General features: G+C 43.5%; 1 protein-coding gene across 1 annotated transcript in view; it reads left to right on the top strand.

Annotated features, from left to right (window-relative positions):
• Nucleotides 1-22,818, top strand: part of TFEB (transcription factor EB) — a 242,387-nt gene that overhangs the window by 138,752 nt on the left and 80,817 nt on the right. The gene's annotated exons all lie outside the window — the stretch shown is intronic.

Below are 22,818 nucleotides of genomic sequence, written 5' to 3'. Positions count from 1 at the left end.
CGGTATTCATCGTGATGTGATGCAGTGTAAGGTTTTTCTGTGACTCACTGCAGCGTCTACTCTGCAGTGTGGTTCTGTGAATGTAGTGGAAGATCATATCTTGCATTGTTGCCTCTAATGGGGTGTTTTGTCAGTCCCGCGAGTGTTGTGCATTATTGCAACAATGTTGTGCATTGGTGATTTACTAAACCAATATGAATACATCAGTGCAGTAGGTACATTAACTCACTAATCCACCTCACCATGTTTGAAATCAATGACGGATAACGTACACACGAACCTGTGCATTATTTCTTCACGGCCATTTTCATTTTGGTGGTGTTTCAGTCAGGAGAGAGGCCCAGGGAAGTAGAGAGGTGAGGACAGCTGCCAGTCAGAGTCCAGACTTTCGGCCTACTCGCCATTTGCCGACATCACCCACTTGTAAATCCATCTCTTCTATGCCGAAAAAAACGAATAGCTTTTTTATGTTCATGGGGCAGCCTCCAGCGTGTACTCGGGTTTTAAAGGTGGGCTGTAGAGGTTTTAACATTGTATTTGCAGGTTTCCTTGCAAAAGTGCCTCTTGGCCTTTTAGCGCAGTAGGGTCGGGCGCCATCGCCAGTGAGTCAGGCGCGAGGTGGTGCCTCGAGGGTTCCCAAAAATGAGTTGATTGCGGTCACAGTAAGTGAGTGCCATATTTGTGAAGCAGGCCGCAGGGGCCCTCGGGGATTTCCTGTCCTAGTCCCGCGATCATTCACAGCCGCTCCAAAAAGAGGAACCGGGGCCTTGCGTGGCATGACTTCGACTGCCAGGCATAAATAAGCAGGGCGCAGGGCCCTCGCTCCGGGTCACCAGAGCATTACCTCGGATGCCTGCAGAGCCTGGGCGTGCTCACACATCCGGGAACGCGCGCTCTGAATGCATCACTATGCAGCACGCATTCATTCTTTGCTGTAAGAAACGCTTTTCTATCGACTTTAAAACTTCTTTTCGCATTGGGAGGCTAGAATGTGCAAGTGAAAGTGTTGGCTCTGTTCCAACCTTCGCCCTTGTCTTAATCAGTTTTTTTTGCCGTACTGCAAATACCTCGGTCGTAGATCACCCTACCTTATGTACAGCAATATGCACCTAACTTATGCCCCCGAGGGATTTCGTTTGGGTGTCCGAACGGGATATCCCAAAATACCGATACTGGTAGTAGCCCCAAAGGGAGCTGTCTCTAGTCGTGTGGACCAAAACGAACAGTGCGCATTCAGAATCCAAGTGGCTGCCATGGTCGGGGGTGTGCGGCCTGTCATTGTCAAATTCCTGCCTTGACCCCGAGGCACGGCTGTCCTCGCGCACGCCCTTCTGCGGAGCGCTCGGACACAGTGCCATTGTTAGCGGCCTGGGAGGGCCCTATGGGCGGCGCGGGACACTCGCGCGCGCGCGCTGCTTCTGCTGCATTCCACTCAGGAGATTCTTATCACCTACTGAACGCAGCTCTTCAGAGGCTTTCCCACAGGATAGTTGGCGTTGCAGCTCCCACCCCCGCCACCCCTGTCATGATTAATATGTTAGGGTTGCCCAAGAATTCAAGACAGTGTTGAATGAGTAACATTACGCTTTTTTTGAGAGGAAGTTCCATAAAGCACTGCCTGGATTAACTCTGGTCCGAGAGATACGCTCATTTTCCTCGTGTGAGTTAATGCCCTCTCTCTTGCTCTTCCTGACTTTGAGATCACGAAGTTGCAGAGGCTATGATATAGAGAGTTTCAAACACCTATCGTTCATGATATCTCCTTGTCATCCAGGGAGACTCCTCAGATCAGGATCCCTTTTGCTGCTCAATTTCCATAATGTCCATAACTTCGTGGGGGTGGGAGAGGTTGACATTCAGAGTACTTGGACCCAAACTCTGGAACTGCTTTCCATTAACCTGACCTCTTCACATCAGATTCTTGATAGAAGCCTACCCCCCTCCACTTTTTTCCATTTCCTGTTCCAGTGAGTTTGCAGTTTTTTTGGGGAGAGGGGGATGAGGGGGGAGGGGGGTAGGAATAATTTTAAAATTAATTACTTAAATTCATTTGTATGAATCATTATTTCCCTACTAGAAACATTATCACCTCACAGTTGCTCAGGATTCTAACTGTCCCTGAAAGATTTAAGGGATGTCATTCTAAATTTCAAAGCCCAGGTTTCATGGCACTCTGTGACTTTAAAAAATACAATTATATCCACCCCAAATTACTCTTTGTGGGTTAAGTTTCTTGCTAAATACAGCTTCAAATTGCCATGTAACTCTGCCTTGTAATGCTGTTAACAAATCAGGGAATGGAAGGTGATAAAGAGGGAGGGACTAACTTCCCTGATTAAAAATTCAACAGATTTGTGGTTGGATGCTGATTTGTGCTTGGCCCAGTGATGACAACTCTTGCTTTGTCTGCTTTCAATAAGCCACCTAAGCACCCCAGCAGTGTTGAACTATAGATATGGACGGGCTAAGTAATGGAGTCCTCTCTTTTAGCATCTCTTCGAAACAGGGGGTCTAAGTACCCTTTGGCAGGGAAGGTTGTATGTCAGATTATCAAGGTACAAAATATTGTTGCAATAATATTGAACTACCAGCATGTAGTGGAGGTAAGTTCATCCTTATTGTTAATTCTACATCTATGTACCTTGAGAGTGTGTGTGTGTGTGTGTATGTATGTATGTATGTGTATGTATGTATATATATATATATATATATATATATATATATATATATATATATATATATATCAGCCGCAATCACCACTGGATAGTTATAGTTAGTGTAGTGTTTCCATAGCAAATACCTTTTTTATGTTGCTAATTACTTTGGCCGCATTTGAAGAATCTCCACAAAACTTTCCAAAAAGTGCTAATGTTTGATTTTATTTATTTATATGTGTGTGTGCGCTTGTCATAATTCTTTATGCCTAATTTCTTTAAAACATGCGAAGAAATTTTCTGCATTCAGTTATCAAGCCCAGACAAATACATACAATGCGGATTTGAGATTCTATTTTACATTTGCAGAACCTACACTTATTAATCGGGAGCATTTTCCAGCTATGTGCATTATCATGGCCAAAAAAACACGCCGTAAACATATTAATTACATTTCACCATTTCTTGATATGGATCAACAAAAAAAGTTGTGTTTGATTAAGCTGATATGCATCCAAGATAAAATGGGCCTGTCGCCGCTTTCGTAACCTTGTCACATCATCTATACTTGCACAATTTTAAAAATAGAGATTCTCTGATGGACTAAAAATTCTGTAACTAGCATCAACATATTAGAAGCTATGTAGCTCTTCTACTTTTAGCATTTTCTTACCAAATATTTTGGCAGTTCGATATTTACATGTCGCTATTCTAGAACTAAACTGGGAAGGAAAAAACTTTAAGATGCTGTCCTATCTAAAATCGCCCTGCCTGTGATGAAACCAGCTTCATTTCCGTCTCTTACATTTCCAGTCTTTGAACCCAGTCCCACTGCAGCATCCACCCTGTTATCTCTGTTTGTTTACCATGCTTGTGGCGCGGTGTTCTGGAACATGTAGTGCTTGTATCTGTACATATCGACTTGCACTTTAATGCTGTTTAATTGTCTTAGATTCATTTAAGGTGTTTGTTTTTCTCTGGCAGCAGCTCAGATGGTGATTTGAATGCGCTGGTGATTTCCAGTCCCAGTCCCCCATCCTTCCTTTCCATCATTTACTTTAGACTTCAGAGTGCAGTTGTGGGATGCCCAGGGGATACACTAATCTACATGCATTTTTACATAGTTTATCATGGCATTGCTTGGAAGAATGGTGTTTTTTCTTTTTATTTCCTATAGTGCTTTTATTTTATTTGTAAGACTGAAACGCTACAATTTGTCAGACCCCAATGTTTAATGCAGGTGGTGTGAGATGTACTAATGTTTATGAAATGTGTACATAGTACAAACATTTTTCTTTACAATATCGATATCAAAACTTTTTTTTCTGTTATCAACATGTATACTGCATTTGATACTAGATCATATGCACATGACAACTCCATTGTCTTCTTGTTCACTAATAGCATTTTTTTAGGATTTAGGGGAGGTGCACATGTGGTAAACAGTAGGTATTCATTACATTGAATTGTGCTTGCTACTATGTTGCTTGCATGTTGGTTTCCAGTTAATTCTGTTCTTGACAGACGCTGTGATCTATGTTTATCCCTGACAGAGGCTGTGTTGAATCAGCTCCATTATTTTGAGGGCCCCTTTTTTTAAGTCAACACACTCCCAACTATGTACGTAACCACAGTGTAGCACACACAATGCAGGTTCAGTCAGACTGGGATACACAGCAGTTTCAAAACCATGCACAGCAGTTTACAAGCAGCTCACTCTTTATACCCAGCTGCTGGTGAGAGCCACTGCCCCCTTTCTTCTGGAGAAGGCCATTTTAAGGATGAGGGTGAAAGAGGCGGCAACAAACAGTGGCTTTATTTGCATTATGGCCAGAGCTGCTGACGTTAGAACTGGGGAATTAGGGTTCAGACTTGGCTTTGGCTCAGCATCCTGTGATTCACTTAATCTCCCCGTGCCCAAAAAAATAAATGAATGTGACCTTGGTCCTTAAGAAACAGCACATTAGGTGAGAAGATCCTGAATGCTCCGGATCCACCAGTTACTCATTCAACACTACTTACTCAGCTAAAAGTTGCAACCAGCCTGTTAAAATGCAGAGCGCCATATGGGCAGATTGTCCGGCATACAACAAAATTATGAATTCAAGCATACATACCACCCTTCGTCTCCACACAAAAGCTTCACTGACCTTTGATGGCTTTCACAAAGCAGGAATGTAAGAAATGATTCTTAATCTTCAAATTTTCCAAGACATCCTAAAATGGTGTAAGTTTGACAGGCTTTCCTGCAGTCCCTTTCCTCTGCACGTATAAAGAGAAGGATGCTAATGCACAGGGACTTCTGCTGACTCTAGTGTCACTCACTGACCTCAGTTAAGCACAGTGCTTAACGCTGAGTTACCCCAAGCTCATCCCTGGACACCCCCTGTCCACACTCCTGGGGTATTGGCAGCACACAGAACTGGAGACTCCCCGTTCATACCTTTGGACTAGCCCATCCCTAGGAGCTTCACAGCGATAGTCACAGCCAGCTGCCCTATAGTACCACCATACAACAATGACAGTGCCCTCCCCATGTTACAAAGCCCTAACAGTGTCCTTGCTGAGACCCCTGGGGATTTCATTAAACAAAGCTCTATGTGTTACACTTGGTTCTTTAATGGGGTAGGAGGAGACACTTTTTACTATGCAAAACTGTGTTCTAAACACAACTCTTAATTAAGACAAACTCTAAGAAGTATGTTGATGTACAAGGGATGCTCTCAGGACTTGTGCAAGGATTTTAATACTCTGGGCAAAAAGCATTTTGACAATGGAGTGCTCCCTTAATTTCTTCTCCCTTCAGCAGTGGCAAAGTCAACGAGGCGGACTCTCTTGTGAAAACATAATTTGGGCATGCAACACATGTAAACAGCATATGCAGTTGACTGTTTTCACATGCTTTGGCACATTAAAGCCAGACATACTGGCATTGCCAATGTTTGTTATTGTGTTTATCCAACAGTGCTTATTTGATTTTATATGGATGATGCCTGCCCATAGCAGGGGATTGGTGGGTGTTTGCATTGAGCATGGGTGCCCCTCAGAGATCTTGTGTATAGCAGTGTAGTGGAATCAGGGGCAGTCATTATCCTCTGTGGCCTTGGCTGGCCTAAGCAAGCCACATACACAGCGTGAAGAGAATGGGTTTCCAGAGCTAAAATGTCTGTCATGAACTGACTGTACTCATCAAAGTTAGTTAACTGAGTGAGTGCAAGCTGCATGTTGAAAAAGGTGTGTGCAGATAAAAAACCTTATAGTTCTTCTTAGATGGTTTTCTTGATAGTATGGGCTGCTACCCACCACTGTTCTTGATGGGCAACATTTTCTGTCATTTTGCCTGCTCCTTGATGCCACTCTTCACTACCCACTGCCTCTATTTAGGCTGCTGACTGTAGACATTGTTTGGGGTAGGAATGAGAGCATGCACGACTATTCGCTGTCCCTAGGATGAGGGAATGGGTGGATGATTTTCCCTGACGCAGAGTTGTTATAATGTGTGATTGGTTGTCCTTTACCTTGGGATCTTTTCCAGATGGTTGGGTGATGTTCCTTAAGGGGCAGATTGCTCTTCATTTCACAGTCCTATTATTCTGGTGAATGGATTGACCTTCACAATGCAGGTCTGTTCTTTGGATTGGCAGCAAGCCCTCTTTTGGTATGGTTGGATAGTCCTCCATGAAGTTAGGCTGTTGTTCGAATGGACTGGGGGTATTCCATTACACCAGACTGTTCATTGGATAAAAGAGTTGTCCAGCAATGCACATAGCTGTTTCTTGGACAGGTAACTGGATCAGCATAATGCATGACTGTACATTGGAAGGACAGGTTGACCTCAATGATTCAGGGGTGTTTTTTAGATGTTTCAACCGTCTGCCATTATGTGGAATTGTACTTTTGGTGGTTGGATGTATATCCTCCTTGGTACAAATATATTCCTACTGGATGGTGGCCCTACATTACTCTGACTAGTTGCTTGATTTTTAACCTGTGCATTGTAAGTGAATAAGTATGTAGTTAGCATATTTTGGTACAACCCCTGCTTGACCCTAAGCACAGTGTGTAGTCTTTGCTCGTGCATAGAGTTACATAGTGTTGTAGTGCTTGAGTGGATAATTTTTACAGCTGTGGGCACTTTTTTTGATCTGCCAGCTTTTTGCTGAATAACATTGTACCTTGTTAATGTGAAAGGTTTACGTAGAAACAACATCAGTTAATTTTTAACACTTCTAATTGCACCACTTCAGCATTTAAGTGTGTTCCATTGACTTGAATTAGGTGCAGTGCTACAATTTAAAAGCTACATTTATGTTTTTTTCTAGTAAAGATTTAGTTTTTCTTTTTTAAAGAGAATTTTATTAGCATTTTTCATAAAACAGACATTTCTCAAATAATTTGATCTGAATATAAATGAGACATTCCTCAAGTAATTTTTTCAGGATACAAAGATCACATAAACATTACTACAAATCCTACAACAATTAACTAATAACACCCTCCTCATCCCCCAACTCCTTAAGGTCCTGCCCCTATCACATCCCGTATTACTGTGTACACTCATAGTCTACACACCTCTCACCTCAAAGTATACATTTTCAGAATTTGTCATTATATATTCTCCATTCCAGGTTATTCTCTATTCAAGGGGTACAGTTTCGGACAGTCCGGGTATACAGTTTCAGAATTTGCTCCTACCTGTTCTCCATGAGATTGTAATTACGTACATTGCTCTCCAGATACATCCGCCGTGTCAGGATCTCTAGGAAAATCCAATCACATGCTCGAGCCCTCTCAATTGATCCTCTATCTTTCTTCCTTCTCTGTGTAAGACAGCAGTCTTATAAACAGCCCATACATTCAACTCCTCCTTTCATCTTTCAATCCTGGGTGCACGAGTAGCTTTCCAATGTAGTCATCTCGTATCTAGCAAGCACCAGGGCCATGTCAATAAACCCTGTACTATTTTTGCGCTTGGCAGATCTAAGAAATCCCCCAGAAGGCAAATCAAGGGAGCACAATCAATCGGTCTCTGCATAATCTCATTAATACAATTGTAATTGTGATTGCATTTATATAGCGCTTACTACCCCATACGAGGCGTTGAAGTGCTTTTTTCCCCCGAGTAGCACGCTACTCTGGAACCCTGCCTAGTGTGGGCCCATCTAGATATCCCTGAACTGTAAACACTCATTACCACAAATCTTTCACACCGAATACATCACTCCGCATACTATTAAAACGCATCTACCATGACTCCGCCATGCCATTGAATTTTATATGCTTTTACCACGCATACATTTACAACGAAATTCGTTGTAAATGCATGAATGGAAAAAGCATACTTTTTTATATGTAAGGATAAGGTAAGTGTGGGTATAGGGGTATATGTTTTGGGGTTCTGGGGAAATTCTAGTGCAAAGTGTATTTTTGTGTTTTGGGGTGCTGGGGTATTTTTAGGGGTCAGAGTAGGTTAGGGTTTTGGAGTTCAGGGAGTATTTTTAGGCTTCAGGTTGCGTTTAGGGTTTTTGGGTGCAGGGGGTATTTTAAGGGTTCAGGGTGCGTTTAGGTTTTGGGGTGCTGGGTATTTTTAGGGTTCAGGAGGAGTTTTGGGGCGCAGGGGGTATTTTTAGGGTTCACGGTATGCTTAGGTTTAGGGATGCTAGGGTATTTTTAGGGGTCAGGGTGAGTTAGGGTTTTGGGGTGCAGGGGGTATTTTTAGGTTTCAGGGGGAGTTTTGGTTTAGGGGTGCAGGGGTATTTTAAGGTTCAGGGTGCATTTAGGTTTTGGGGTGCTGGGGTATTTTAAGGGTTCAGGGTGCGTTTAGGTTTAGGGGTGCAGGGGAATGTTTATGGGTCAAGGTGGGTCTAGGTTTTGGGGTGCAGAGTGAAAATTTAGGGTAGAGGGTACGTTTGGGGTGCAAAGGGTATTTAAAGATTTTAGTGGTAATGGGCGGTATGTGTAATTTAAAATTTTTGCGGGAATAACGTTTATGTGATATAAATGGGCAAATATGTGTTTTAGGGGATAATTAATAAAAAAATAATTGAAACAATAACAATAATAATTGAAACAAATTGAAATTATATATTGCAATGCAGTTAAAAGAAAGACAAAGGCACCCACAAGCCGTCGTTTTAGCTTTATTAGACTGCAGCATAAAAGACATGCTTAAGTTAAATATATATATGAAATATATATATTTAACTTGAGCTCTTTCACAGTTTGCCTTTGCCACGCATGCCTTTGCATTGTAATGGCATGCGTGGTAAAGACATATGCGGAGTAAAAGTTTGCGGAGTCATGGTATGTCGAAGTAAACGCACTTGCGTTATGAAAAATGCGGGGTAATGGTATGCAAGGTTTTCACCCGCGAGATAACGTCATATATTCTCCCTGAACCTTTCAAGCAGAGATAACTCTAGGCTAGGATGGTCACTTTAACTCTTTTATTTTTGTTTAAGGTGCCAATACAAGAGTAAAAGCTTTTATCAACTTTAGAACGGGTGGCAAGTTGATAACGCCCAGTTATCCCCTAAAACTCATAAACATTCCCCTGCACCCCGGTTCCTCAAGCGCTTTTCTTTTCGTCTGTCTCAGGGGTGTGGTCCTCAGTTGGGGAAACAGGACACTGAGGGAAAAGAAATAAAGAAAAGAAAACTAGTTTCAGGCTACTGGCCTTTTGACAACTAAAGGGGATTTAGGGTTTGTGAACACCTCCAACAGTGCCATAACAGTGTAGTGCCTAGGTGAGGGCCTGAGTGACTAGTTTGGTGTGCCTCGTAGTCCTGCCCACCAACCCTTTAACGAAAATAGTCGTGCAGCTGGCACTTACCTGTATCCACGACCCTCTTGGGCTGTGGTGAGGAGAGAACCAGCCTCCTTAGTTCCCTCGGGATTACCGGTCTCGGGAGGAGTGCTCTGAGAGCCACTGTCTGGGTTTTGGTAAGCCTCCTGCTCTGATGGCTCCTCCGCCGTCATCTGCAAACCCGTGTTCCTCTCTTCCTCTCCTCCGGTCTTTTCACTGTCACTCCTCGTGGTCCTTTTACGCCGTTGCTCTTCCTCTCCTCCGTGCTCTGGACACCGAACCACTGTGCTCTCCTCCGTTGTTACTTTTCTATCTTTGTTGATTGCGAAAACGCCTTCACTGTGTGCCTGATACTCTAGAAAGTCTCCCTTACTTCCTGGTTGGGGTAGGACCGACGCCATTTTAGGAATTTTCGTACTCTGCGGACTCCACGAACTCGTCACAAGCCCAAAAAGGATTAGTGGTGCATTAGTATAGGGAAATATTAAATTCATTTGAGCAGTGGACATTTTACTCTGTTATTTGGATTGAATAGGATAGTGGAGGGATAGAGGAGGGAAGAGTTTGCATTTATATAGCACTTGCTACCCCTGAAAATAGTGGTCAAGAACACACCATGTGAATCATTTTCACTCCCTGTTCACCACATCGAGGACATGCCACATCAGTGGTATGAAAAATCTGAGATAATTTATCCGGAGTCAGATACGCCCAATGTAAATAATAGAAATTAATCAGCTTAAATCTAGCAGTCCTAGATACAGTATATGAACAAGCACGTATTTTTGCACAAGCTACCTCTGAAATAGGATGTGCAAAATCCTCTTCCCATTTTCTCTTAATTCCCACTATAGGGGTTACAGTATTGTTCCATAATGCTTGGTAAAGACAAGTCACAGCCCTAAAACGACCCAGTATAGTTTCTAATATCTGCCAAGCACTGTGTTGTTGAGGATCCACTACACCCATGCCTCAATGAAGACGCACTCTGGCTACTACTCCTGATGTAATAAATATTGCCCTCTTTGGGATCTCAAAATGCAGATATGCTAAAATAATTTAACACTTAATTTATTGTATTGTACTACTTAACAAATGTAATCACAAGGGTTAAGCCTAACCCCAAACCTTTCAGCCCGTACACTTAAGCCTATAACCCAAACGCTTAACACTATACCCATAACACTGTACACAATACCAACTACTGTAGCCATGAACTCCTTAAACCCATGTGATTACTTAATAACTAACAACCCACACTTGTAACCCTATCCATATACTCACAAACGTTTGACCATGTAACCAAATCATTACCCTTATACTCTTATCTCATACCCATAAACCTTATACTCTTAATTCTGTACCTTAGTCCCTTATCCTTATAGCCTCAAGCCTGTAACTTTAGTTCCGCGACCCATACCCTTAACTCCTTTACCCTTAAACCTTAACTCCCAGGCCCAACTCTCCCGTGCTGCGGCTCCGCTCTGCTTCCTCCGCGTTTTTCGGAGTGCTTTCTCAAGCGTTTCCCTCATTTTTTACCTGCTTTCTCCTTCCTTTCTCCCTGCTTTTCTAGGTGATTTTCCTCCTTTTGCATCATATGTCCTGCTTTCTCCTTCCTCTTCTCCATATTCGGAGTGCTTTCTTCTGCTTTACCTAGGTTTTTTTACTGCATTCTCCTTCCTTTACCCCTGTTTTTCGGAGTGTCGTTTCCTGCTTTTCCCTTGTTTTTCACTGCTTCTCCCTGTTTTCTTCCTCATTGCCACTCCCGCCTGCCACCTGTTTTCCTGCTTTCCACCTAGCCCTCCCACCAGCTCCCAGTGTCCATCCCTCCCTCCTCCAAGGACATACTTAATGAAGGCTGCAACACGACCCCATTGAGCAGAGCCCATGCCCAGCTCTCCGTGCTGCTGCACAGCTCTTCTTTCTCCCAGTTTTTCTGAGTGCTTTCGCCTAATTTTTTACGGCTTTCCCCACTGTCGTTCTGAGTGCTTTCTCCTGCTTTTGCCTAATTTTTTACAGCTTTCCCCTACCGTTGTTCTGAGTGTTTTTCCCTTGCTTGGGCCTAATTTTTTATGCTTTCTCCATGAAGCAGCTAGCAACTCCAACGCCTTGCGACCCTCACAGATGATTTGCTGTGCATTATAATTCCTGATAAATAAGTCCTGATAAATACTCTGCAGCAAACATATACACCTATTCACCTCACCCATAAGCATGTTCCCCTATACCTTTAAAGCTATATTCCAAATTCTTAACCATGCATGTCCCCATATACAATATAGATTTTCACTGTCGGAACCAAGGTCCAAAACCCACCACCAGGAGACCGCGTCCGTGCACTGTATCAAATGCCCGCTTGATGTCAACTAGTAGGAGTGCCTAGTCTCCCTCCAGCACCTAGCCTATACCCATGCTTGTAAGCCCCTTAACACTGCCTTTGCTTTAATGTTTCAGGCTGTCACCACATTTAATAATTCCTGCTCTCAGTAAGAAAACCATTGGTGCCACTACCTTGTCTTTTCGAGCCACAGAAAACTATGGAACTCTCTATCTGCAATGATCAGAGCCACTGAAAATCACTTAGAGTTCAGAAGAATGGTTGAGATTTGGTTAGCCACTAACTTCGGTTTACAGATTAGTGTGCTACCCACCATAAAGTGCTTCTACGCCCTTTCAGGGCTATAATCGGTATATAAATCCAATTACAATACAATATATTTTGGGTACAGACACTTAGGAAGGAGTTCCTTTTTGAAGTATTTATTTTCACAACTAATAATTGGGAAAAGTTATTTTTATGTGTTTCTTTTGAAGTTTTGGACGCAGTACCTTCCACTCTATGGCTATATCAGTGTTTATTTATGTAAAGGAGTTCAAGTTCTACATGCCATCACTACCGCTTGAGGCCATGCTAATGGCATTATAGTGCTATACATATCCATGTTAACATTACATAACAAACAGAACAGTTTAATAACAGGGACTAATAGATAGGAATGTTGCAAGGAGAAAGGCGGGGATTGAAGCTCCAATTGGTTGGTGCACAAGTCTCACAGTTGCAGAGATGGGAGTTACCATTTTGTCAAGAGTATGGCTTTTTATCATCCACAACGCAGAGACTTTTTAAGATTTTAAGACCTGGGCAAAGTGGTCTCTGGTCCAGGGACACACCTATAATGCCCCCCCTCCCATTAACCTTTTTAGGACAGTACCCACACTGTCTAGGGTAAAAAATATAACCAGTTTGTTTACTTAATTTTTTTTAGCCACCCCAGGCTGTCCACCCAGTCCAGCTCCTGCTTTAGAGATAGAGAGACTTAAAGAAAATACCTGTTTTATTCTGATTTGATTAGGCGAGCGTGTTGACCTTTAAAAGTGCATAGGTTCAGCCTTGTTGTAGTGACCTTTGTCTTTATTCAGCATTTAGCACTTACTGTGCAGTTTGATGGCACGGATTGGGTCCTCTGAGATTGCATCGGCCTTTTGGGGGTTGCTACCAGGTGGTGTGATAACAGCTTTTTCCTCCTGCCTATCGTCCACAGCACCTACAGTGCAGTAAAGAAATGCACCCATCAGCACGTGCACCTGAATGGTGATGACATACTTGCTACAGTGTGACTGTGAAAGGATTGGTCGGACCACTAGCCTTTCTGCTTTTGTGGCAGGTAGGCCATGTGTATGCCACTGTGCAGTTCAGCATTATACGTTCCCTCCATGATTGACAATCAACATGGAGCCGGTGCAATCACAGACTAGTGTTGCCTTCCACAGAGTCCCCTTTATTCACATAGCAGGAGCTGGCGTGCAGAAAACAAAAAACACCCTATGTATACACGAGCCCAAAGGGTGAGAGTGAGACAACAGTCCACCGCACCACATGCAATGAGCTGGTTCAGACTGAAAATCTTGTGCTGGTCAGTCAGAGAGAAACTGTTTGCTCTAATGTAAGCCCTAGATGTAGGCTGTGCAAAGAAGAGAGTTTCCAACGTACAGCCAAAGTCGTTCAGGGGGACCCAAATTATTTTTACCCCATGGCCCCCAAAATCCTTAAGGTGTCCTTGTCAGAATAATATACTGGATGCGATGCAAACCATAATGTGTGATCTGATCTCGGCTTTTTTTTTTTAATTTGGGTTCGGTGTTTTGCATTCATGAGTCTGTATCAGATTCCAGATGCTCTCTGCATTGGGTTGTCAGACCATTTCTTTTGGTCGGTTTGATGGTGGGTTCTCGGATAAGCTTTTGCTGTTTCTGCTTTACTCATATGCCACAGGTGTGGACTTCTTGTTCTTTGACAGATTTTAAGGGGGGTATTTGGTGCACAGATTGTACTTGTGTCGTAACTTCGGTTTATTATTAGTACTCTTTCAGTGTCCTATGTAGTGCGAACATTCCAACTACCATATATTTACAAGGGTTTGCCATCCAGGTTCCAGTTGGGCTGCTCCTTCGGCACGAGCACTTTTTTTTTCTTTTTACTTGATGTTCTTCTGACTTTGGTGTGTTGTGTCCCCCTTCTCCGTTAACAAACAGCCCTGGTGAGTCAGACCGAAAGCAGAAGTTGTCACAATGCATGAATAAAAGTGGCGCAGTAGATGTCTAAGGTCCCAGCCTCTCTCTTCATAGTATGTCATTCTGTGAGTTGCAAGAGTCTGCATTAATCCATTTCTACGGCCCCTCTAAACCTCTCTCCCTTGAGAAACCTAAATTGGCTAACACAAGTCTCTAGCGGCTTGCCTGAATAAGATGCATAGCACATAGGTTTCCCATAATAGCCTAAGACCAGACACATTCCTGTTCTAATTTCAGTCCTCGAACATTTGGAGGGGAAATGTTTATCACTTGGATAATGATGGGAGTTCCAATCCAACGAGTCCTCAGTTCCACCCTGTAAATGTGTTATTGTATTCCCCAATTATTCTGATTTTTCGCTCTACAGGGCACAAGACCACAGCCTACAGAGTGTAGATGTGTGCCATCTTCCATGGCTGAGTACTCTCGCCTGGTTGTTTGGTGTTAAGATTGATTACCTCCTCAGTGGCAGTCTGTCATTTATAGAGTATAGTTCACTAGCTATACATAGAGTATAATATTTATTGCTGCCATTAGAGTAAAATGGAAGTATTCTCAACAAAGTGACCCTGTTGTATGTCACCATAAATGTATGTTCCACAAAGGAGAAATTCTCTTCTAAAGAGTGGTATTTCTGAAGTGCAAAAGCAGGTCTAAGCTTCCTGAACCCCCAAAACAGGCGTCTTCCAGTTTGTCATAAGAGAAGCCTGGAAAAATGTCTTCACCCCTGATTGGTCAGAAATATGTAAACTTAAAAATGTATTTATTTATTCAGTGTGTTCTATAGTGCGAACAAGACACAACATTTGGGTGTCAGTGCGCGTTACATTACAACCACCTTCAAAAACATTGGTTATCCAAGTCTTCAACAACTTTTTAATCTGCAGCAGATCAGATTCGGCCAGAAGATGCCCAAGTAACAGGGTCCAACTGGCAGCAGCAACAGCAGAAAAAGATCAGCCTTCTACTGTTTTACTGGAAAATTAGGAACCACTAAAAGTGTGTCACCTATGTAATCAAGTAAGAGGCAAAATACCAAATAAGTAGATTACATAGGAGGATTTAAGAGGGGTGTAAAAATCATTGTGAACTAGGCAGAGAGACTTAAAAATAATTCTCTCTCTGACCTGCAACCAGTGCAAAGTGGCTAAAACACGAGAAATATTATTCCTATGGCGAAGATCGCAGGCCAACCTTGCTGCATAATTCTGGATGAGGTGGACCTTGCCTAATAGGTGTGGCAGCTAACCTAGATAAATGACATTGCATTATTATAAACATGGCAATAGAAATGCATTCAAAATTAGATTTGTTGGGCGCGGGTAAATAGAGCACTTGCCTCTGACTGTGCAGTTGCAAGAGGCATCCCTTAACCACTGACGAAACACGATTGCCTAAGGATAAAGACACATCACTCTTTGCACCCAGATTTTTCACACCTTATCGAGGGAAGGGGGGGAGCCCAATGTAGTCGAGCTACTAAAACTCTCGTGATGTGTCAGAACACAAAATGTCCGTATTAAATAGTTATTTTCAATCCAGGATGAACGCTGGACAGACGCTTGTGAAGTTTTACTGCCGGCAACTTAGAATCTCCCTTAAATTTAGCAATGATTTGAGTGTATTCTGCATAAACAAAAATGTTCAACCCAACTGCTTCGATCAGATGGGTTCAGGGATTCCTGCAAAAGTTGAAAAGTAACTGCAATCAAATTGAGCCATTTGGGACATCAAAGGTACGCAGCTGCAGCTCGTGCAGGTAAGAGTGGTGAACAATGGGGGTGGGGAGGGGGGTGATTTTGATGGACAATGATGAGGGAAAATTAAATAAATCATTGATGTCCTCTCGTCATCGTCTGTTGAAATCCCCCCCACTGGGTCCCACCGGTTTACCTGGACCGGCCGTGGCTGCAGGTACGTAGAGTCTAACTGACAACTCAAATAGAACATGTGAATCATGAACAAAATCTGTTGCACGGAAAATTTCCAAGCTAGAGTAAGGCTAGTCCATTAATGCCAAAGTCAGAGAATTTTAATAGGCATGATTAACGGTATCAAGTGCCCCTTGAGGTCTCAAAAGATTAAAGCACTTCAAAAATTCCATCTGCTGAGTATCTCAGATCATCAAGAAAAGAACCAGTGGCAAGTTCTGTGCTGTAGCCTGCAACCGTGTCAGAGAGGAGCCTCTCGACACTGAATTTATCATGAGTGCCTGGTAGCAGTGTCAGTGAAGGAATTACATTGCTTGCCAATCACCACTGCAAGATGTTTTGATGAAAATGTAAACTGCTGCAAAATGCCTAAGGCTTGGCAGCGGTATCAACTGCAGCAGCTCCCAGGATTCAATCAGTAGTGCCCGCTGGCTTCCATTTTCCACCAACTGCTGCCCCACTACCCCATCATCATCCCCAGTACCCACCTGGAGAAGTTTGAACACCGCAGATAGCCTGCTGGTTTTTCAAATATGAAGTTGCATAGATGGGGCAATTGGTGCAACTCCCACAATCTCTGTAGCAGTCAGCCTACTACTAGCTGCTGGTATTAGTTGTGAGTGTGCTGTGCCTATGACAATCAATGCAAATATGAATTTATGAAGGCCCAGGAGCTGATACTGGATGAGGTAATTTCTCCTGTGGCTTTGTCCGCCCTAGTTGTGAACCCTGTCTCATGTGCCAAGAACGATTGGAAAAGTCCAAACTGGGGTGGCATGTTGAGCAAATGAATGATGGAATTAACCCAGATCTCTTGACTGGGGGTGAATGTTTTGATTTGTTCTGCATTCCGTCCATCAATTGTGTGTCTTGCTTTCTCGCCCTAAGTGCGCCGGGTATGCCCAGACGTGGGTCTCGGGGCTCACTGTGCCACTGGATTCGAGCTATCCTGGCTGATGAGGGGTGAAACCGCTCAACTGGTCTAAGGATGCTTGTTTCCGGTCCAGGGAAGACCTGGCTTGGCAGTTCAGGCTGGACTGTTCCCATGAGGCACAGCGTCAAGACGGATTTGCATATGGCCAGGTCTAAACTGGGGTGGCATTGTGAGCAAAAGAATGATGCATTTAACCCAGATCTCTTGACTGGGGTGAATGTTTTAGTTTGTTCTGCATTCCTTCCATCAACTGAGACATGGCAGCGGTAGCAATTGCAGCAGCGCCCAGGATTCAATCAGTAAGGCCCGCTGGCTTCCATTTTCCACCAACTGCTGCAGGGCCGGCCCTAGGCATGTGCAAAGTGTGCACCTGCACAGGGCCGCCAAACCCCAGGGGCCGCCATGACGAGGATCGGATCGGAAGGATCACTGGCGGCCCCCTGGCAGGATTTGGCGGCCTCTGGGCAATCCGCAATGGCAGCGTGAGCGTTGTTGTTTTCGGACTAGTTTCACTTGCCCAGCCAGCCAGCAGTTTGGGTCCCAGGGCCGTCAATCTTAGCGCTACTAATTACCAATGACGTGACGGCCCTGGCCTGGGTCCACCCCCGCACGCTGTGCGCAGTGCGCAACTGTGCACCTGCTGCTCTTAGCCGCTCAGTGACGCGTCACGGTGGTCACGCTCCCGCCAGGGAGAGTGCGTGACGTGAGTGAGCGGTGCATCGTCATCGTGTGAGATTCATTGAGAATAAAGAACAATACCAACCCCACCCGATCATCAGACAGAGAACACCTGTCCGTCACTATCTCGACTCTTCCCCGAGTCCGACCCTTCAAATTTGGAACGGTGAGAGTGCGGGAAGCAATAGCATAGAGAAAACATGGCGCTGAATCGAAGGACAACATTATGGCACCTGCTGCCTATCCTGCTTCTTTGCCACTGCGGAGGCGGGCAGAAGAAAAAAGAGGTGAACTAGAAATCACCAGCTGATTCTTTTTTTTTACATACATGCTCACGGCACAGTGTATAATGCATGGCACGTTTCCAAGTCGAACAGGCAGGATATATTGTAGGGGTGCTATTAATTTAAGCTGTAGATTTTATCAAACAACGGTCATTTCATACCACATACCAACATTGCATCTTGTGTGATTAAACAAATTACTCATTTGATCACATAGTCATTCGTTTATCATACGAATGTCTGGGTCCACGGAGTTTGCACACCAATTGCACGTGGTTTCCTAGCATCCTGCTTCTCAAAATATATGGGTTCTTATTAGTTTGTTTCAACGTAGGGCCGTCAAATGAAAACTTGAGATTCACGGCGTATGTCCTGTCTATGGCTTGCACAGTATTCTTCAAATATGTTAAGCAGTTTGCAAACGATTTTGCATATCTCTTTGTTGTCACTTGTTGCCACTCACTCAGTCTCGTCCTGGTGTTTCATTTTTACAGCTGAGCCCCGTTATATACATTTCGAACTATATTTTAATTTATTCTTCAAACATTGGAATGTGTAGACTACACACTGGAATGTATAAAACAATGACAATTGTGCATGAACATTTTGATTGTGTATACAGTACCTGGGTGTTGCCACATTCATTCTACAGGTGGCTAGAACGATTCTTTTGATTGGTTTGCTTCGTTATTGTGGGATAAGATTTCATGATTCACGAGAGCAAACTATGTGTTTGCTATTTTATTAAGTTGACGATGGCTTGCTTGTCTTTCTTAGTCCTAGGCCAGTGCTCACATAAATCTGAAATTCTTTCATGTTGGATGCGAGTAGTTCTTCCTGTACTGTATTTTTTTCTTTGCATCGTTCAAATTATGTTTTTGTTCTTTCATTCAATCATCAGTACTTCTCTTTAAAATTGAAAATATTATAAAAATAAAGGCACACACATTGTCTTTAATGATCTATAAACCCTGTGCCCGAATCACAAAGGTATTTTAGGCTACAGACACAAATGTATCTCTGTAATTACCACCACATACACCTGCCAGAAACTCGCAAATGGGTTCTTGTCAGACGCACATGGATTTACTGCAGTCGATTTCTGTACCACAAGTGCAGAGGAATCTGTAGTAGTAAATCCCTGGCAAGGGCCAGGAAATAGGTATGGCAAAGCGCACCATGCTTTCTAAGTTCCAGAACACATATACACTTCTACAATTGTGTGCATTCACAAACTCAAGTCTGACACACACTGTTGTAATTTTAACACATGATGGTATACTGCAAATCTTTGTAAGATGAGATATTTACATCTTTATTTGAGATCTTTGAATGAAAATGTGGGACTAGCGTAATTGTTGAATTCTGTGCTTTCCTAATGTAGCGCCGAAACATGGAGGTAATGAAAGAAGTCACTTGTCTATAACATTTTAATGACACTCAATGTTTTCAAATGAACAAATATGCACTTTCATGGATTACGTAGCAAGGGCGGCCTTAGGCATGTGCAAGCTGTACAGGGCCACCAAACCCCAGGGGCCACCACGCCAATATATATCCTTAATATAATAATCCTTTGAGGATGGATACATATTTGCGTGGCGGCCCCTGGCAGGGATTTGGCGGCCTCCGACTCTGTTCCACTTACAAACACCATGACCCCATCCCCCCCCCTCTTCACTGGCCTCCGCCCTCCGCCCCGCCCGGACGCCCTCTTCCGGGGCCTCCTACCTATGCTCCCTGCCCAGGGCCACCATGAACCTAGAGCCGCCCCTGACTGCTGCCCCACTACCCCACCATCATCCCCAGTATCCGTTTGGGGAGGGTTGGACCCCACAGAAAGCCTATTGGTATTTCATATATGAAGTTGCATAGAAGGAACAATTGGTGCTACTCCCTCAATCTCTCTGTAGCAGTCAGCCCACCACTAGCTGCTGGTACTAGTAGTGAGTGTGCTGTGACTATGACAATCAGTACAGCTATGAACTTATGAAGGCTCAGGAGCTGGTACTGGATGAGATAATTTCTCCTGTGGCTTTGTCTGCCCTAGTTGTGAACCCTGTCTCATGTGCCAAGAACGATTAGAAAAGTCCAAACTCACTGTGCCAGTGCCATGCTTTGATGATTGGATGAGTGCGGCAGAGTGGGCACCAAGACAGCCATACTGTTGACCTGCTCCACCAACACCATGTGTTATTGAAGCTACTGGTCAAGCAAAAGTAATGAAGGTTGAATTTGACAATCTGGAGCGAATTTGGCGAGCAGCCAGAGAAGAAGAAACTATACCCCATGCATCAACTGCAGAATGCTGCTATGGAGAGATGAGGAATACGAACCAACAACATCGGACCTGAAAGTCCAAGTAAAGTATCCCCAAAGGAAATTCTAGATCACCAGTCTTGGAAGATAGCAAGGTATGAGAAAAAGGATCTTGACAAGGAGAAAGGGGGTAACGAGCAAGGAGAAGAAACACCAAGGACGAATGGAGTAACAACTTATCGATGTGGGCAAGGTGCTGCCAAGAGCCAATTTATGCTGAGATTGTGGAAAATTACTGGAATGTATCACGTGGTCTGCCTTGGATTGAAACTAATATCTTATATTGTAACATAGTGAGGGGCAGAGGACCACTTGGGACTTCATGAGGTGCATACCTCGTATTCTGTTATGTGTGGCTGCATGCAACTTGACCCTTGGTTAGAGTTTTCTACAGAAGACTCTGACAGCTGACACCTTTCTATATTCTAATTCTCCTTTTGACTTATGCTTCTTAGAATAGGGTTGTCCCATTTAAAGTAATGTAGGGAGAGGATGAGGCCTAACGGCTAGGGTGGTCGATCTCAAATCTGGGTAACAGGGTCAGAGTCTTGGCAATGATGCTCAACATCCTCTGATTCTGGGCAAATCACTTATTCCCCGCATCCCTAACAAAAATGAATGTGTCCTTCTGTACTGTACCTGTTGCTCATGTAAAGCGCTCTGATCCCTTCGGGTCAAGTTTGTACTATAAAAACTCGGGGGATGGGGGGACTGTGCATACTTGCAGGCGACTTCTGAAATGTGTGGGATACAGGTGCTCTGACACTGTTCAGAGGTTCGACCATACAAAGTCCTGCAATGAGGCACAAGAGGAAGCCAACAAGGTATATTCTGCTGTACATAGGAATAAGGACATGGTGTTCAAGTATGCATGATGATGGTTTATAAAAAGCTAACCCCATTGAGTGTCGATTTTGGGATCCTCTCCAACTACACCAACATATACTGCCTCAAGTGCATCTGCAATTTGAGGAGAGACACACTGTTTGAGAGCACGATCAGTAAGTCTTGTCCTTAATGTCATAGCACATCAAAATGTAGCTGCAGCCAAAAGGATGTTCCGCAAGCTATCGTGCCCAGTACACAAGCCAAATTTAGATGTTAATGAAGAGAAAGAGGGCAACAATTCTACAATTTTTTCGAGAGTAATGAAGAAAAGATGGTGCCTTTTGAACTGGGGAATGCTTTGGTGCTCTTTGTGGCAGGGGCAGGTGATGACCTGATGGGGTTTGAGTGCGAGTGAGACTTTTTCATGAGGAGCTATGTGACTCTTCTAATTTGGCGCTATAGGTTGTGTCCCTGATGTTTGGACTGTCTGTGCAGCCTTCAATAATAGCAATTTCTTGTGGTGTTGTACAGTGCTGATGTCTCTGTTCAGCATGATTAGTAATTCCAGCTGCTCGAATGACCATTTTTACCCTGTGTACATATTTACCCCTAGCTTCTAAACAGACCATATCTTCCCCAGTATGTATATTTCTCTGTTTCTGGAGAACTTACAAATAAAAAGTGTAGGCTGATATAAAACACAAGGTATTCCTCTTCTAAGCAGTGGTTAGCTGGAGCCTAATGAAATGGTCTCAGACCCAAAGCCCCGGCCGTTAGTATATTTTTTAAGTACTCTTGCTGTCCTTTTGACATAAGCTCTGGAAGACAGATACAGCTTTTTAGTAGCCAGACCTAAAAGAATGGTGAAGTGGGGAGCAGAGACAGTGTAGGTAGTAGAGTGCTGCAGCAAGATACTGTGCGAAGTTTCTTGATTTACTTGTGAAAGAGCAGAAAGGGGAGTACTTGTTAGATATGGAGTTGGATCTTGATACCGTTTGTTGCACCATATCACAGGGCTTACTGTCTGCTTTTCTTCTTCTTGTATCTTTTGGTTTCAAGTCATGCGATGTTGCTGCTGGTGCCACCGGGAGACTAACATTTGAGGCCACCTAAGGATGGGTCTTTTTTGTGGGAGGCTTCATGCTGGCCTTCAAGGATAACCTGTTGTGTTCTATGAAAGTAGGTGTGATCCCATGAACTTCTGGATACTTCGGATTAGGTGGTTTGTAGCATCAAGGACACTTTTCAGAAGGGCCTGGTAGGATCATGGATCTCCTGTTGGCATGGTATTGTGTCCATCATGGTGGAAGAGGACTAGAGCTTCTACAGCATTTGTTGAATCTGCGTCCAGAAGGAAGACCTTTACTTTTTGATCAGGGATAGTTGGTGTAATGCGATTTTCATCTTCAGAGTGAAGTGGGTCTTGAAGCTGAGGAAGAAGATGGAAGCCAAATGACTTGCCACTGTAGGTATGCTAAAATGCAAAACCTTGTAGATTAATTGATTTTAACCAGTTTTGAAGTTGTTGTTCTTTAGACTTGGATCTGATGGGGGTGACGTCTGTTTTTCGTTGGTGTAGGTTTGAGTTTGTGTAGTGATAAAACTTTCAGGTATAGTTTAATAATATCCTCAATTTTTTTCCAGGAGATTCTTGACGACTTAGTATTCCAAAGAAAGGAGCCAATTTTTCCTTGTAGTTTAGCGATATCTGGTGCCTTAAAGGATAACGGAATTGAGTAGAATAAAAAAGTTAATTTCGGTAAGATAATCATTTTGATCAAATTCACCCTCCCAAAGATGTTTAAAGGGAGGC

Source organism: Lissotriton vulgaris, chromosome 5 (assembly GCF_964263255.1).
Source record: "Lissotriton vulgaris chromosome 5, aLisVul1.2, whole genome shotgun sequence".
In the NCBI taxonomy this organism is placed as follows: Eukaryota; Metazoa; Chordata; class Amphibia; order Caudata; family Salamandridae; genus Lissotriton; species Lissotriton vulgaris.
The sequence above is the reverse complement of the archived record's forward strand: the minus strand, read 5'-3'. Positions and strand labels throughout refer to the sequence as shown.